The sequence below is a fragment of the Monodelphis domestica genome, chromosome 5, assembly GCF_027887165.1.
Source record: "Monodelphis domestica isolate mMonDom1 chromosome 5, mMonDom1.pri, whole genome shotgun sequence".
NCBI lineage: Eukaryota > Metazoa > Chordata > Mammalia > Didelphimorphia > Didelphidae > Monodelphis > Monodelphis domestica.
The window spans coordinates 103,479,150-103,497,632 of record NC_077231.1 but is presented as its reverse complement, the minus strand read 5'-3'; the positions used below and the strand labels follow the sequence as shown (position 1 = coordinate 103,497,632).

The 18,483-nt window shown below is 44.1% G+C and overlaps 1 protein-coding gene across 10 annotated transcripts in view; it reads right to left on the bottom strand.

The window, feature by feature from the left end:
• Positions 1–8,309, bottom strand: part of TNRC6B (trinucleotide repeat containing adaptor 6B) — a 272,807-nt gene extending 264,498 nt beyond the window's left edge. For 4 of the 10 annotated variants that reach the window (XM_056798980.1, XM_056798982.1, XM_056798983.1 and 1 more), the window contains exon 1: positions 8,113–8,270. The gene's annotated coding sequence lies outside the window, so the exon portion shown is untranslated. Of the gene's footprint in view, positions 1–8,112 lie in introns of all 10 variants that reach the window. The other 6 variants (XM_056798991.1, XM_056798994.1, XM_056798993.1 and 3 more) reach the window with 5 other exon arrangements.
• Between the last annotated feature and the right edge of the window lie 10,174 nt (positions 8,310–18,483).

The window sequence follows — 18,483 nt, the reverse complement described above, 5'->3', positions numbered from 1 at the left end:
TAAAGGGAAAAAGTCAGTGAGGAAAACTTGGAAATTTTAGAATAACAATTTTTTCAAACTAGAAGAGATTTTCAGACATAACCCACCCAACTCCTTTACTATGTTTATGAAGAAATGAAGGCCTACCTAGGTTCAAGTACTCACCTCAAGTTATTCTGAACAGGACAAAGCCTGGGCCAGAATTTTCCCAATTTCTATTCTATCTTATATAGATCAAAATAGCTACAGCTATAAGAGCAGATGTGCGAATTTCCAGGTCTACACAGCCAGCACTAAGTTCTCTCCTGAGTTACAATATACATCTCCAACTGTCTCGGAGATAGCAGAAGTGGATGTCCTGAAGTCAGACCTCCAAAACAACTCATTACCTTTCCCCTCAAAAGTTTTCATTTTCCCTATTAGTGTGGGGAAAACTCTCACCCTTCCAGACCCCCAGGTGTGCAACTTCACTGTCACCCTCAAGCCCACCCTCTCACTTATCCCAATATCTAATCTGTGGCCAAAGGTTGTCATTTCTATCTTCACAACAACCTCTTTGCCCCCTTCTCTCCATTTATGTAGCTGTGTCATCTGAATTACCGCCACAGCCTCCTAACTAGTCTACAGGCCACTCAGCTGTGAAGGTGATTTTTTCTAAGTCTGACCATGTTTCCCCCCTGCTCCATGAGCTCTGTTTCAAATGAAAAGTCTCCTGATTGGCATTTATAACTGTGTAAGCCTTTCTTGCTTTCCAGTTTTCTTATGCCTGACTCCCCCTTCTATGCACCCAATCATCCAGCTTCCCTTGCCCATGTGCAAGTGCTCATCTCCTCCCTCTGGGCCTCTCTAATGGGTAGCCCCCGTGCTTTCAATGCTCTGCCTCAGACTTTCCCCAGCTTCCTTTGAGCTTTGGCTCAGACTACTTTTGGCAAGAGGCCCTTTCCTAGGCACCTCAACAGATTCCCCTTTCAGATTCCATCTATACATAGCTTGAACAGGTAGTTACTTAGTCTGTATGGTCTCTTTTCCCAGAATCTAAGCTCCTTGAGAAAGGGCATTGGGTCTTTCTGTATATTTTCAGCACATGGCAGAATAGCTGGCACCAAGGAAGTAGCTTTAAGAAATTCTTGGTAACTGATTCTGGAGGTGGGAGGTGGGAAGGGACAGTGAAATTAAAATCAGAGAAAGAATAGGACTGGTGCCCCCAAAGCCAAGGAAGAAGAGAGTAGTGAGTAATATGGAATCTGCAAAGAGATAGGAGGTCAATGAGGACAGAGGCAAAAGCCACTGGAGCCTGATTGGGGTGACACTAGCCTTGGAGAATCCAGGAAATGGGAGACAAGTCAGTCTGCAAAGGGCTAGGGAGTAAGATGGAGAGAAGTCAAAGAGAGCAAGGAAGCTGAGTCCTCCAGCAAAACGCAAGGTAATGAATAAAAGGATGCATGTTTCTTCCATTCTTTACAAATAAGAACTGAAAGAGGTTTTGATTAAGCCTCCAAGGCCAGTGTCTCCCTTCTTTCATCCCTGTTCTGTGTCAAACTACTGCTTGAACCAGGATTATGCAAGTGACCCATAGGTTCTCTTCCTTCTACTAAACCAAAAGTTTGGGATCAAATTACTAAAGCCCAAGGGCCACTCTAGAGTAAACTGTTTTGCCCTGTTATTAAATTAAATTTATTTAGTGACCCCCTTTAAAACCACACAAGGGAAACACAATGACTTTAAACCCTTAATTTTTTTATGAGACATTCAGAAACAATTATCAAGGTGCAAGAATAAAAGTGTAACTTTTTTGTTTAAGGTTTTCTTTTTTAATTAATCAATTTATTTAGAATATTTTCCATGGTTTCATGATTCATGTTCTTTCCCTCCCCTCTCTTTGAGATAATGAGCAATTCCACTGGGTTTTACATGTATCATTGTTCAAAACCTATTTCCATATTATTAATATTTGCAATAGAGAGATCATTTAAAGCCAAAATCCCCAATAATATCCCCATTGAACCCCATGATCGATCATATGTTTTTCTCCTATGTTTGTATTCCTACAGTTCTTTCTCTGGATGTGGATAGTGTTCTTTCTCATAAGTCTCCCTAAAAGTATAACTTAAGATCCAATTTTTAGGTCAACAGCAGACAGTGTTTGCAGTGACCAAGACATCTCTGGATGGAAACCCCCACCTCATAGCCTATCAGCTACTCCAACTCAACATCTCCCAAACCAACATCTTGGCCAAATTTTCTTCCATTTGTTCCTTCTGCCCTACTCAAAAGTCTTCAATGTATTTCTACTGCCTATCTTCAATCAAGTTCAAACTTATCTGCCTAACATTCTACACCTGCCCCAAACTGGGGCACACTGGGCCTGGAGTCAGAAAGATCAAATTTCAGATGCAGTCTCAGACACTGAGTGACCCTAGTCAAGTCCCTTCACTGCTCCTTGCCTCAGTTTCCTCATGGAGATAATAGCACATTTCCCAGGGCTGTTGTAAGAATCAAATAAGGTGATATTTGTAAAAGCAATAAATCCAGTGCCTGGAACACTGTAAACACTATAGAAATGCTATTATTTTTACTATCTATTATTAATCTGGTGCCATTCTCCTCCATGTTCTATTCAAACACATCATACACAAATCCTAACACCTTTCATTACACTGTTTTCTAGCCCTCAAGCATAGATCCTTCTCTGTTTTGCCAGCACAATTTCCACCCATGTGGAAATGTAGCATTTCCAAATATTAATCTGTATTATTAAGTAGTAGATATCAAAACTTCAAATTATGGGAGAACGGGCTCCCTAAAGACAAGAACTACTTGGAAAACTAAAAAGCATTTTGGCAGAAAAATTAGGTTTAAACCAATGCCTCTAGTCATACACCACAATAAACCCCTTATGGATATGGAACCTGAATATAATCGTGTCCCAGTATTAGAAAATGATGACATGACTGATGGAGGTGCCTTTCACAATTATACCTGAGGGATGGAACCAAAGAAGAAAGAGAAATTATAAAGACAATTTCAATTTCATAAATTTAAAAAGTCTTAATACAAAAAATTAAAAATAGAAGAGAAACTTTTTGTTGTTTCAGCTGTGTATTCATGAATTTACTTGGGGTTTTCTTGGCAGAGATACTGGAGCAGTTTGCCATTTCCTTTTCCAGATCATTTGATGGATAAGGAAACTGAAGCCAAAAGGGTGAAATGACTTGCCCGGGGTTACAAAGCTAGTGTCTGAGACCAAATTTGATCTCAGGAAGATGACTGACTCCAGGCCTAGTGCTCTATCTGATGCACCACAAGCTACCTCAGAAGAGCAACTGTCAACACATAAAACCCAGTGAAATTGTTCATTGACTATGGGAGAGGGGTAAGAGGAGGTGAGAGAAAGAACATGAATCACGTAACCATGGAAAAATATTCTAAGTTAATTAATTAAATAAAAATTTTAAAGTAAAAATAAAATTATTCAGAGCTGAGGGGGGGGGGGGGGAGGAGAGAGCCACTGTCAAGAGGGAAAAAATGTGTCCAAATTTTACCAAGAAAAGACTCCTATTAGAGAGAGACACACAGAGACAGAGACAGAGATAGAGGGAGGGAAGGAAGGAGGAAGTAAAGGAAGGGAGTTGAAACAAATACTTAGCACCAAAAGTCATTTCCCACCAGATAAGTAGTTAAAGGAGATGAATGTTTTTCAAGATTGCCAACAATCAATAACCATTTGTAAACATACTCCAAATCACTCCTAATGAAGAAAAATGGGAACAAACACAACTCAGACTTCAACTCACATCATCCAAGATGGCAGAAAGAACAAAACCTGTTTGTCATCAATGTTGGGGTTGTGGAATGACAGACAAACATAGCCCACAGCAGGAGCTTAATACAGAGCAGCTGACTAATAGCTGTGAATTAGTTCAACTCTTCTGGATGCCAACTTGGAACTATGGTAAGTAAAGTGACCCAACTGTCTCTATCTTTAGACTATGTGATCCCACTCCTGGGCATATACCCCAGGGAAGTCAAACAGAAAAAAAAATCCATAGCAGAGTTCCATTAGGGAGGCAGCTTATCATAGTGGAAAAGGAACCAAATCAAGAGTCAAAAGCAATAGGTTCAAATCCCAGTTCTCTGAATCACTGCCCATGTGACAAACTGGGGGGGGGGGGCTCAGTTTCCTTCAATATAAAATGAAGGTGTTGGCTCTCACAACCTCCAAGGCCTCTTCCAGGTCCAGAGCTGCACTCCTACTGGCAGGGGGTAAATACAAGGGCAGAACATTTAGTACACTGTTAAATAGGCTCACTGGATACAGGGACTTTTTTGCATGATTTTTCTTTTAAGGATGGGTACAACTCAAGAAACATGGGATGGGCAGGCATTCTGAAATGACTGATAGAAAAATAAAAGGCAGCCATTTAAAGAAAATTCTTGCCTAACTCAAATACCAATCCCTCCTTTCTCTCTCACAGCTTCCAAAGAATCTTGTTTCAGACCTAACTGTGTAATACTGTGCAGGATGGCAAACTATGCATATGCTTGATCCCCCTACCAGATTAGGGATCCCATTTTCTCTGCAGTGTGTTCTACCCTAGGGTAGTGTTTGTTTTCTCTTTTTCCTAATATCTCTCTACTCTCCTATATTTTTCTTTTTCCCTTGATCTACCACAAAATACGGAGGGGTCCCTTTAATGGTATTCAGATGGATTCCCATCCCAGATAATATTGTCATTTAAGGTAAAGATCATAGAAATAAAAATCATTCAGTCACACCCCTGCCCCTAAAATCTCTTTGAAATGCCCATTTTGACACTTAACAAGCAAAATAAATTCCCAGACTCCAAATTAGGTCTTTGTATTCAAAAGGGTCAATTTTGGATTCTAAACAAATGTACTAGTCATTGTTGGAGTATGTGGTTCTGTCTTTCCAAGTGATGATCCTGCCCTGAGAAAGAGGAAAGACGACTGCCTACATAACTGACACCCCATCTCCACTGCTGGCAGGCAGCATGGAAAGGGGGACCAGATAGCCCTGAGAAGGGTGGTAGCCTGCTCTGGGACACAAGACACATACCCTCCCAAACACTTTCCATAATAGCTTAGGGTTTAGTTCCATGTGATTCAAAGGTAGCTTTGATTCTTGGGATTGGGGCTGAGGCTACTTATCAGCTGGCTTTGTCAGAAGTGTTGGGATAGAACCAGTAAGAGAGGCCAGTGATCTACCCCCTACCCTCAAAACTTGGTTGCTAAATCCTGCTCCCATAGTCTCATACGATGTTGACATTTTTAGGAGGCTTCAAGCTGTTTCCATCCCTAGTCTGCTCCCTAAGCACTAGGATCTTTTTTTGATGTCTTGAATTCTATGTCCAGACCTTCCCTCAGTGTCACCATAAGTTTAGCAAGTATGACAGTTTACCATTTCAAGATTTCCCTTCTCTCTAACATGGCTGCTAACAAACTTGGAGATGGGGAATGTGAAGCTGTGGGGCTTAAAAATCAAACAGGACCAGGGATGTAGAGACAAAAGGGACCCAACAATAATCAATGACCTAGATCCATTCCACATACATAGGAGTTGGCCAAAGAAACAGAGGAAGGAAGAAAAAGCCAAGATTTAGCCCAGATGTTGCCTGACACCAAGAGGGCTACCCTAGGATCCCCAGGACAACAACTGAATTAAGCACCCATTATGTGCCATGGTACTGTGCTATAGGACACAAAGACAAAAAGGGAGGCCACCCTTAGCATCTAAGACCTCATGTTCATCATTCACTGGGAGGTCATACTACATTCACAGACAAGTAAAGACAATCTATACAAGCAAAATACAAAGTGACCTTATGGAGGGACTAACATCACTTGGGGTGGGGGGAGGTGTCAGGAAAGGCCTCTTGGAGGAAGGAGAGCTTGAGGAAGGCCTGAGGAGGAAGAGAATTCCAGGGGGGGGAGGGGGGCAAGGTCTCTGGGAGATGGAGTGCTATGTACAAGAAACAGTAAATGCAACCTCATGACCCTGAGAGGGGGAAGCCAAACAGGAGTCTGTTCTTTGTCCTCCAGGCAAGAGGGAGCCACAGGTTTCTGGAAAAGTCAGATCTGCTAAAGCTGGAAGAGGGACTGGAGGGTGAAGAGCCAAATGAAAGAGACTGAGGGGAGTGATAAAGGCTATGGTGTGAGGGAGGAGGAGGGACCTCTGAGGATAACAAGGCCCAGAAGGAAGTGATGTGACCAGAGTTCCACTACCTAAAGGATTGGATGCAGGATTCCTGACTCTTAAGTCCAGCCCTTTATCCGTTTGTACCTAGCTATCTCACAGACATAGCACCTGAATGGACATCCAGTGGGGTGGGGGCAGGGAATGAGAGGAGTCATGAGTGATTCCAAAGAGTCTGGGAGCCTTGTGGCTAGAAGGTACAGGCCATCTTGAGTAGCCTGGAGGTGCCCAAGGTACAGCTAGACATGTTTACAAGGAGACTCAATGCCAAAGTGGAAGTCACCTGCAGAGATACTAATGGAAGGCAAACCCTTTGGGCACTTGGGGTCTCAGTCTCTTCACTTACAAAGAGAGGTGACTGTCCAAGTCCCTCTCAACTTGAAAGCTAATAAAACATGGACAGCTAGGTGGCTCAGTGGATTGAGAGCCAGGCCTCAGACACTTCTTAGCTGTGTGATCCTGGGTAAGTCTTAACCCCACTGCCCAGCCCTTACCTTTCTTCTACTTTGGAACCAATACATGGTATTAATTCTATGACAGCAGGAAAGGATTTAAAAAAAAAAAGTTAATCAAAGGCCTAGGACATCACATTTTGAAACCCATCATCAGCCCCCAAAGAGTTTCTGGCTAGGAGGCAAGTTGCTCTTCATGACTCCCCTATTAGAATGGAAGCTCTTGGGGAGGAAGGGGCTGTTTTTGCCTTTCTTTTCTTCCCAGTACTTTGCCCAATATCTGACCCATTACAGGCCAGGAATAAATGCTTGTGTACTGACTGCTACATAACATCTTTCCCTTCTGGTTACAACCTGTGGTTTATAGAAAGCTGAGAGGCATCCCCAGTGTGAAAATTCCCTCCACTAATGACCACTTGGGGCTGTAAGAGTTTGCCCAACAGGTTTGGTGATTGGAAACAGAGTCACAAGGTCAAGATGAGCAAAAAGAACTAGAGAGAGATAGGGTTTGAGATTTTCGAGGCCAATCCTTCATCTTTGTGGTGAAGTTATCATCAGTCCCTGGGTTTGAGATGGAGACAAGGCAGAGTTTGAGAGGGGCCAAATCAGGGGCAAATAAGAAGGAAGAAATCAAAGGGAATAAAGTAAGGATAGGGAAAAGGAAGAGAGAAGAAAGGTAAGGAAGGAAAAAGGGGAGAGAAGGAGAAAAGGATGGGGAAGGGGAATGGGAGTGGGCAGACAGGGTGAAAGGGGGCGCTCCTCTCCCCCCCTGGTCCAACACCCCCCCCCCCCCCGCCCTAACTTTCTCTTCCTCGGGATCATCTTCGAGCTCCCACAGCCCAGGCCCTATATGGTGGGAAGGGGGTAAGAGGGCAGAAATTCACCACTTCCCTCCCTCAACCCAAAGAATTAACACGCACACCTGCCAACGCAGGACTACCGCAGAAGCCAAACGCCGACACCCCTCCCTATTCCTCCCGCGCGTGCCCAACACGGAAACTCCCGCGACGCTCGCACACTCCGGCCTCCAGCCCCACGGGCGCGAGCTCTTTCCCTCCACCCGCCGAGTGGGAGCTAGTCCGAGCGCGCGCGCTCACTCCAGTCACGGCCCCCGCCCCCCCGCCCTGCGCACGCGCACAGCGCCGCGCACCTCCCCTTCCCCTCCCCCTTTCTCCATCACCGCCGCGGCTTCCAGCCTGCTCGGCATCTCCCCCTCCTTCCCCGACACACACCCCTCCCCAAACCGCCCCCCTCCCCGGCCGGCAGGAGGCGCGAGCCCGGTCCTCTCGGCACGGGCCTCCCCCTCGGCACAAGCGCGCGCGGCCCCCTCCCCGCCCCCGACCCGACCCCTAGCCCGCCTCCGCGGCACGCCCCCGCTGCCACCGCCCCTTAGCGCTCCGGGCTGGGCCGCTTCGGGCTCCCGGGCCTAGGCGGCGGCGGGGCCGGGGGCGGCCCTCGCTCACTCACCGCTGAGCCGGCGGCGGCGGCGGCGGCGGCGCGCTGGGCTGAGTCCCCGCCGGCCGAGGAGACAGCGTGGGAGACGCGGCCCAAGGGGGCGGGGGCGACTCCCTCCCGCTTCACCTCCGCGAGCGCCGCGGACCCAGAAACTCAAAACAAAATAAACAAACTTTCCCCCTCCGCCTCCCTCCCCCCGCCCCAGCCACAACACAAACAGCCGTAAGTCCGCCCCCTCGGGCACGCCATTGGCCGCGCGGCACCGCCGCCCTCTTCCCACTGGCCCAGCACGACTGTCCGTCAAGCTCTCGGCCCGCCCCTCAGCTCCTCGCCGCTGTCCCTGCTTCTTATTGGCCGGGGGCCGTCCTCGTTGAACGGGCTGAGATTGGCTGGCCTGTCTGCGCCAATCACGGGGCCACGCCCCCAACCCCACCGAGGCCGCTTCTTCGGTCGCGTACTGAGGTGAAGGGGAAACTAGAACATGATGGCGGCCGGATCAGTTTTGTCGCAATCACCACAGGGAGGGGTGGGGGAGGGGGGTGGCAACTTGAGGCCTACTCCTTGCGTTACGCCCCTACCATCGCTCTCCCCTTCATTCAGCACCGTCTCATTAGCCGAATCTACCTATGCCCATTTCCTTATTTACCACTCTGAAGAGATAAGGGGTATGGGGGGAGATAAGCTAGTCGTCATTGGTCTGGCCAGATGTCACTCTCCGAGTGCTCCTCGCAGCTATTGGTGGAAGGTGAAGAAGTACTGCCCATCAACAAAAGTGAGCGCTATTGGCTACAACTCTTTGGGGTCCTTTCCCTATATCCTATTGGACAAAGTAGCCTCTCAATCACAGAAAATTGCTACTACTAATCGCTTTTTGGTGTGAGGACTCAGTTACTGGTCTTAAGCTCCGGGGTCTCTTCCGTGTGCTCTGGGATATGTCAGCCTGACCACCATGAGATCGCACTTTCCCGCCTCTCTTTCCCCATCTGCCAAATTATCTGGTTAGACGAAATGACTTCATAGAGCCTTCCAAGCTTAAGACGAGCCCAATACGGTGGCTTGGAGTCAAGAAGACCTAGGTTCAAATACTGTCACTTCAACGAGCCTCACTTTCCTAATCTGGAAAATGAACACAACTTGAGTTCCAGACCCCGCCACTGACGTGTATGGACTTTGGGCCGGGTTATTTATCCTGGGTCACGTAAGACAGTACTGAAATGTGTTCTGTAAAAGTCAGTTCTTGTTCCAAATCCTAATGTTCTGTGCTTAGAGGTACTTCTGGGCTCAGCATTGTTTAGCTTAAGCAGGACCGTGCCCTCTACAAGGTCGAAGGCCCAGGAAGGGCACCTCCTCTGCCCTTACGCAGACCCAGAGGGAGAGGCTATGATGGTCTGCCAAGCTATCAATGGTATTGGAATCAGGGACCACAGTAAAGAGGAAACAATAATAGAGTATCTACCTTAGGATACTGGGTCTGGAGCAGACTGCACAGAGTCCATATAGGCTAAACCTCTCTTCTAGATCAGGAAAACTGAGGGCCACAAAAATATCCAGAGTGGGTGGCAGACTTGGATTCAGGAGGGCCAGAAGTTCAGATCCTGCCACATACACTTAAGATAGGTAACCCACTTCATCTCACTCAGATTCAGTTTCCTACTCTGTAAAATGGAAATAATAATAATTTAATATTAATTATAATATTATAATTATATTATATATAAATATAATAATTATAATCATAATAAAAATGGAAATAATAAAAATAATAATAAGAACTATCTTGCAAGGTTGTTGTGAGAGTCAAAAGATATTAAGAGAAAAAAGAAAAGGCCTGTCATGCAGAGTGCCTACACTTGGGAGGCTTAAGAAGTTAATAATTTGAGTCATCTCAGTGAGGCACCAGTGGGTGCCCATGACTCCAGAGGAAGATTCAATTAGTTTCAAAGAAAGGCTCACCTTCCTGCATGGCCATCAAATGGATTATCCTGTGAGCTCCCCCATGAATACAAAAACATTGGGAAGCTTTGAAATGCCCTAGGATGGTCACCTAAAATATCTTCTGTTGTGTCCCCAACAAGTGCTCATTCAATCACCCCTAAAAGTTCTCCATTGATGAGAAACTCAATACCTTCCCAGATAGCCTCCTGGTTTTAATCACAACTGAACCAGTATTAAGTGACCAGGGCTTTGCTTCAGATGTCAGCATCCTCAGGGCATGATTCCTTCTCAAGGACAAGACCCTGGACTGCCATCCCTCAGAGTCCTGGCCTCCAAGCCTTACTCCCAGGGTCATCTTCCTACCAGGAAGAAATGGGGCACACCAAAGGGACCTTGCACTGGTCTTATCAACCACCCCAACCCCATTGCAAACTTGGCCCTAGCCCTCCCTTGGCCCCATTACTGTCCTCTATTCACCTCACTCTCTGGACCCCAAGCAGTGTGTTATGTCAATAAAATATCTGCTTGTATGAGTCAGAGCACCTGAACTGGAGTCCTAGCTCTACCAATTGCAAGTTATATGACTTTGGGCAAGTCTCTTCCCCTCCTTGGGCCTCACTTTCTTTATCTGTAAACTGGGCTTCCTCCGAACCTCCTTCTATATCCCAAACTAAATCTCTGGCTGAGTTCTCTTTTTCTCACTTCACTCCTGTCTTTTCATGTTCACCAAAGCCTAGCTTTCTCCTGAAGAATCCACATCTCTTGGCTGCCTTTCCATTCCAAGGCTGGCTGTTGGGTCTTTTTCCATATTCTCTGACCCATAGAGCCAGGAACAGAGTTGGCATCTTTCTTGGGCTCTCTTCTATCTTCAGACCTTTCCTCTGTTCTGCAGCCTCTCCTCCTTTAAAGTTCACTCAATCCTTGAATCTCCTTACTTCCTAATAAGTCCAACATCTAGCTCCCCAACTTCTCCCCACCATCCCTGCTCCCTTTAAACAATGGCCCATTGTATCAAGCACAGCAAATTTAATCTTTCTTCCACATGATGATCCTTCATGTATTTGAAGACATCTATAGACTTCTATAGGGCAGCACAGAGTGCTTGGGCTAGAGTCAGGAAGACTCATTTTCATGAGTTCAAATCTGGTCTCAGACATTTCCTGACTGGGTGATCCTGGGCAAGTCACTTTATGCTGTTGGCCTCAGTTTCCTCACCTGAAAGTGAGCTAGAGAAGAAAATGGGGAAACAAAAAAAAAACCAACAACGACTGAACATAGACTTCTATGACGTATACCCCTGAAAGAAGAGAAGAATGAAATAGGACACTTGATCCCATTGGTATCTTCCCATCCCTTCCTTGGTATAGAGAGAGGGAGTGAAGGCACTTAAATAGAGCACACAGAGAGCTGAGGAAAGATCTAACCACCCAGGACTGGGAAGAATCTCTTTGTGCTGAAATGCTATTCATGTTCATTTTGCCTTGGTTGTTCATGGCATAAAGAGGCAGGGGTTATCATGGCATAAAGGACTGCAGGGATTATCTGCTCCAATCATCCCATGTGACAGATACAGAATCTGAGGCCCAGGGAAGGGAAATAATAGCTCAAATTTGTGGAGCACATAACTTTTTATAAAATGCTTTTCTGATATCAAACTGTAAAGTATTAGAGTGTGAGGCACATAGCAAGTAACAAATACTCTTTGAACAAGTGGATGAGGCAGAGGGCATAGTTATTATCATTCCATTTTACAGATGAGAAAATTGATCAGCTGATAGTCCCCAGATAGTAAATGTGGCACAGGTAGGATTCAATCCTCAAATTTTGGTTCAAAATCCAAATTCCTGCCACTTTATCTCAACAAAAGTACAGCTACATCAGCCAATGAAGTGATTTTCCTGCCTTTAAAATGTAGTGTCTCAATTTTGAAAAAGATATGTTATTACCTGTAGTTGGGAAAATAAAATATGAATTAAAATATAATTCTTAGCTTTCTCTCTCTTCTCTCTGCCACTCTGTCTCTTAAATCCCCAAGGTCCTTCTCCTAGCTACATCCTATACTTGAGAGGATCAGAGCACAGTCAGAACCCCAAAGGAATAGAGAAGAAAGAGAGATAACAAGCAGATAGTTTGGCGGGTAAATTATTTATAGAATGCTAATGAAGCATCACTAGGCCCTAGAAAACTGTCTAGGCAGCCCCTGTCTAGGCAGCTAAACAAGTGTGTACCCCTGGCCAGTGGCCAAGGGTCTACTGCTCCATAAACAGGCCCAGCTAAAAGGAGAAAACATTCCCTGTAGCCTACCAAGGGCCTTTGCCCACTAGTGAGCCCCCAGTGAGGGGCCAGCCAGTCAGTGCAATCTCTCTTGGTCCCAGGGAATCACTTTCAGAGGATGGGAGTTTGTCTCATACTTGGAGTGATTAACATTTCACCAGCCAGAAGCTCTGACCCAGCTGCAGCCTCAGCAGAATCCTCATCCTGCTCCAAGCTCTTGGGTAATTGCATGTCTTGGGTGCTCTCTCAAGAATAAAGTGGCAATGTCCCTGAACAATTTGCAGGGATCCAGGAGAAAAAAACACTATTCATAAGCAAAGGATAAACTATGGGAGTGGAAACACCGAGGAAAAGCAACTGCCTGACTACAGTGGTTGAGGGGACATGACAGAGGAGAGACTCTAAATGAACACTCTAATGCAAATATTATCAACAAAGCAATGGGTTCAAATCAAGAAAACATCTAATGCCCAGTGGATTTACGCGTCGGCTATGGGGGTGGGGGGGAGGAAAAGAAAATGATCTATGTCTTTAATGAATAATGCTTGGAAATGATCAAATAAAATATATTAAAAAAAAAGAATAAAGTGGCAAGGGGGCAGCTGAGTGGCTGAGTGGATTGAGAGGCAGGCCTAGAGACAGGAGGTCCTTGGTTCAAATCTGGCCTCAGACACTTCCCAGCTGTGTGACCCTAGACAAGTCACTTAACCCCCATTGCCTAGCCCTTACCACTCTTCTGCCTTGGAGCCAATACACAGTATTGACTCCAAGACAGAAGGTAAGGGTTTAAAAAAAAAAAGAATAAAGTGATAGCAGTCACCAGTGAAAGATGCTCAGGGCCTTTCAACCAAGGAAGATGAAGCATTTTATAAACATCAGTTAAGAGTCAGGTGGCAAGCATCCCCAGAGTGTAGCAGCTGACAACTAGCTGCTACATTCAGGCCTGACAGGTAGGAGGTTTTCGTGGCTTATAGGATCTCTGAGCTAGTAGGAACCTTCTTCAGTATAACCTTTGTTGGACCAGGAAATCCCCTCCCTCCCCATTCCACCATTTCCACCCTCCCAGAAATGGCTACAGGTCTCCCTCTAGAGGAGGTCTCCCTCCTCAGTTCTGCATCTTGGAGTCGAGGAACCTCTGCTTAGATCTGGAAGAGACCTTAGAGGTCATCTGGGATGAGATCACTTTGTAAGAGAGGAAACATCATGAGGGTGTGAATCTTAAAATTTCTCAGACTCTACCTTGGAACATTTGGTTAAGGCTATTCCCCATTTTAAACAATGAAGGTACTTGATCAGGAATGTATTGGGAATTTTAACATTACTCCACCCGTACTTGGGCATACTTTAGGGGAAGATAAAGTTGTAAAACTCCTTACTGAACAATGAAAAAGTCCCTAACTCATACTTATAGTGAGGCCAAAACCTTAAGCTAGGTCTATTTTTAGATCTAATACAAAAGGGTGCTAAGTACCCATAAAGGTCAAGCAACTTACAAAGGGCAAGCTTAGCAAGAGGTGTGAAGTTTTAGTCTACTCAGGGAAGGTGATTAACAAAAGAAGATGTGAATTAAGAATGGTCAGTCCTCTGGAAAACATCTACTGTGATTGGTAGATGTGAAAATATAGGGGAGGTGACATAAGTTCTCTTTAAAAGGAGCTGGCTCTCTCAACTTAGAGTCAGTTGGATCTTCTACTAGTTGGAGTAGCTGGGGCTCTGAACTTAGTTGAGTTTGGAAGCTGAATTGGAGGGTCTCTCTGAACACTAGAGTTTGCTTGGGACAAAATCTTGTGGTGAGTGGATAAAAGACTGACTTAGTTTTCTCAAAGAGAAAAGCCTAGGCCAAATGGCCCTAGCCTTTTCCTACTATTTCCTCTTACTCTGTCTCTCTCCCTTCCCTTAATTCCTTCATTTGTATTAATTAAAATCTCCATAAAACCCAGCTGACTTGGATATTTCATATCTGGGAATTTTTCCCATGGTGACCACTTATTTTTGATAAAAATCAAGACACTAAAATTATCTTTACAGTTTTGGCAATTCACAGTCTTGAAACCATATTTTCGCGGTCACAAGGGCAACAGAGGTTAAATGCCTTGCCCAGAGTCACACAATCAGTGTGTCAGAAGCAGGACTAGAATGTAGAACTTCCTGACTCTGAGGTTGAGGTTGACTCTCCAATATGCTGTTTGTCTATCTTTATATATATATATATATATATATATATATATATATACAGGTATGTAAGCATGTATATATATTTATATAATACATAGCCAGTATATAGAATATATAGATATAGGTAGTATTTTAATGATATTTAATTATTAATAATTAAAATAATATTTATTGCTCTATTGTGTTGTCATCCCCCATCCCCCCTCAGGGAAGTGTAATTGCCTTAAAAGGCAGGGACCATTTTCATTTTTGTCTTTGTATTCCTGGGACCCAGTAGAGGTCTTGCCCACAGTGGGCACTTGGTAACAGCTAACAAGAGTTTGTGTGGTTTTAAGTCCTTACCTCCAGAGTCAACTTATTGGACTTCTGGGCAGCAATAATTGTTAGAAAGTTTTTCTTTTTATTGAGCAGAAATTTGCCTCCCTGCCACATCCAATCATCGCTCCTAGTTTATGTTTACAAATTTAATGGTAGAAGGGTCCCTAGAGGTCATTAGTCTAGGGTCTTCATTTTACAGGTGAAAAGTGGAGGATTAAAGGGGGAAGTGTCTTTCACAAGGTTGCTCAGTAAATAAATAGCAAAGGTGGGATTCATATCTAGATTCTCTGACTCACAGAGCTAGCCCTTTCGCCTGGAAGAAGTCCTTTCCCTAATCTAAGACTCAGTTTCTTCTTCTTTAAAATGGGGTTAGGGGCAGCTAGGTGGTTAAATGGAATAGAGTCAGGCCTAGAGATGGGAGGTCCTGGGTTCAAATTTGACCTCAGATACCTCCTAGCTGTGTGACCCTGGGCAAGTCACTTAACCCTCATTGTCTAGTTCTTACCACTCTTCTGTCTTGGAACCAATGCACAGTATTGATTCTAAAACAGAAGGTAGGGTTTTAAAATAAAATAAAATTAGGGGGCTTTTGTGGTGGGTTTTATGTCCTGGATCCTTCTGTCAGATTGGTCTGGTGAAGTTTCTAAGGCTCCTCAGAATCCTGTTTTTTTTTTTAAAGCATAAAATAAAATACATAGGAATACAAAGGAAACCAATTATTGTAACATACAACTATCATGCATGATATTTTGTTTTGCTTTAAGTTAAGAATCCCTGAATTAGATGATTTCTGAAGTACAGATTTATATCTATGACTTGGTGACTTTGGGGAGGAGCTCAGTGGCAGCCAGTCCCTTTTATAGTGGATAGCATTCAGCTCTCCCCTTAACGACCATCCTGGATTGGTCCAAAAAGTCTGTGGAACACTAAGTCACAAAGTTTGCATTTTGAAGAGCCCATTGGACCCAAGAACCCTCTCCAGAGAATTTTCTAGCCCTGTTTGGTGGAGGGGTTATCAGATCTTAAAAGATTCAACCCTTCTAAACAGTGCTGCCCCTTGAAGGACAGAGAAAAGTATAGCCCATTTTGGAATTTTGTCAGGAATCAAATCAATCTCCCTCCCTCTCTCTCTTTCTTTCCTGATTAAAAATCTAAACCTTTTCTTTTTTTTTCTCTTAAACCCTCACCTTCTATCTTAGCATCAACACTATTGGTTCCAAGGCAGAAGATCAGTAAGGGCTAGGCAATGGGGGTTAAGTGACTTGCCCAGGATCACCCAGCTGGGAAGTGTCTGAAGTCATATTTGAACCCAGGACCTCCTGACTCTTGGCCTGGCATTCAATCTACTGTGCTACCTAGCTGCTGTCCTTCCATAACAAATATCCCTGTTAGGGCTTTTAGTATCTAAGTATATAATTCAGCTCAGCCTGGGGGCTTCAACTCATCAAGTCTTCTTCTAAATACCAAGTTATTATTTTTCTGTTATTAATTTTCCTTCTGTTTTTTTTTTCTAGCTCAAAGGTCATAGAATAGCATATTTTTGAGCTGAAAGGGGCTTTGTCTTTTAGTCCAGAACTTCCATTTTACATATGAAGAAGACTTGGCCAAGGCCACCCAGGTAAGCAAATGGTAGAGCAGGGTCGAACCTAGGTCTTTTGAATCCAAATCCAGTCATCTTTCACTGTACCTTGCACACTTCCTATCATTCTCTTTAGCAAAGAAAACAGAAAAAAAAATTAAATTTGAGCCTTCCTGCTTTTTTTCCTCTCTCCACTGTCCATTATCTCTATTGTCCTTATCCCTTCTTGGAATCATTTCCCTAACATGGCTAAAACTGACCCCCAACCCCTTAGACCCTTTGTACCCTTGTCTTTCCGTCCCAGCTTCAGGTTCTTCTCAATGTCAACAATCCTGACACAATTTTTGCAGCACTTTACCGCACCATTGTATCACATCCCCTTTAGGCTAGTTGACTTCCATCTTCCATTTGTTGGTAGTCATTTTAATACTGTCCAACTTTTCATGACTCCATTTAGAGTTTTCTTGGCAAGGATCCTAGAGTGGTTTGCCATTTCCTTCTCCAGCACTTTTTCCCAATGAGGAAACTGAGGCAAACAGGATTAAGTGGCTTGCCCAGACACAACAGTGTCTGAAGTTGGATTTGAACTCAGGTCTTCCTGACTCCAAGCTCAGTGCTCTATCCACTGAGCCACCCTGCTGCCTCCTCTATCTTCTATACAAGTATTTTTAAAATCTCGGTTGGTTGGTGTCCACTTCAGTCTCTTTCTTCTCCATCATTCATTGAGACTTCAGAACTTCATTATTGAGCACTTTCTATCTCTTCTAGGAGAGCTAATCTCCTGTAGAATTGAAATCCATGGGATTATTTTTTTAAACATTATTTTATTTGGTCATTTACAAACATTATTCATTGGAAAAATGATCATTTTCTTTTCCTCCCCCAACCCTCCTCCCTCCCCCTCTCCCATAGCCGACACACGATTCCACTGGGTATCACATGTGTTCTTGATTTGAACCCATTTCCATGTTGTTGATATTTGCACTAGAGTGTTCATTTAGAGTCTCTCCTCAGTCATTTCCCCTCAGCTCCTGTAGTCAAGCAGTTGATTTTCCTCAGTGTTTTTACTCCCACAGTTTATCCTCTACTTGTGGATAGTGTTTTTTAGATCCCTGCAAGTTGTTCAGGATCACTGCATTGCCACTAATGGAGAAGTTCATCACCTTCGATTGTACCACAGTGTATCAGTCTCTGTGTACAATGTTTTCCTGGTTCTGTTCCTTTTGCTCTGCATCCCTTCCTGGAGGTTTTTCCAGTCTTCCATGGGATTATTAACCTGCCCTTTCCCTAAAACCTTTGAAATCTACTCTCCTCAAATCTCAGATACATGTCAAACTTTCCCTCTTTCTTCTCCTTAATCACACACACTAACTTGCAGTGGTCATTGGCCCCCAGGATTCCCATCATGGGTTCCCCAACAATAATCTCCTTCCTGTTAGTGAGAAACAGATCCAGAATAAAATGTCTTCTTGCCCATTCTCTCATCTTTTCAAAGGATGACATTATCCTTAAGGCAAACCAAGAAATTTGTAGTTGCTATGCTTTTGACAAAATGAGAACTCCCCTGGATGTTTAGTTAATTTAAATCCTCTCTATCACTCTAGCCTAGCGCATTGTTTTCCCAACTCACCTACTTCCTCAGTCTAGGTCAATAGTTTATCTGTTTGACAACATTGCTTGTTTCTACCTATTTTCCCCATCCCTCTCATTTCCATGTATTTTCTCTTAGGGATATAGCTATATTTTTCATATATGATGCTTCTCCATTACCTCCCCCACTTTACCTATAATGTTTCATTTGACTAAAGAACATCTTTCTGGAACCATATTCTAGTTGTGAATTTCATCCCACCAATTCTCAGTGATATCTGTGAGTCAGTGGTGGACTGACAAATGTTTAACCAACTACAACTAAAAAAAATTTACTTCTGACACACTTTTAAGTTTAATCTTTATTATTAACATTTTCTCAATCTTAAATCTAGATAATCAACAAAGCAATAAATCAGGCTCTGATATGCAGCATTTGCTGACCTCTGAGGTATAAATGCTCACACTGAAAACTTAACAGTCAGTTCTCCTAGGCTCCAGCACAGATTCAT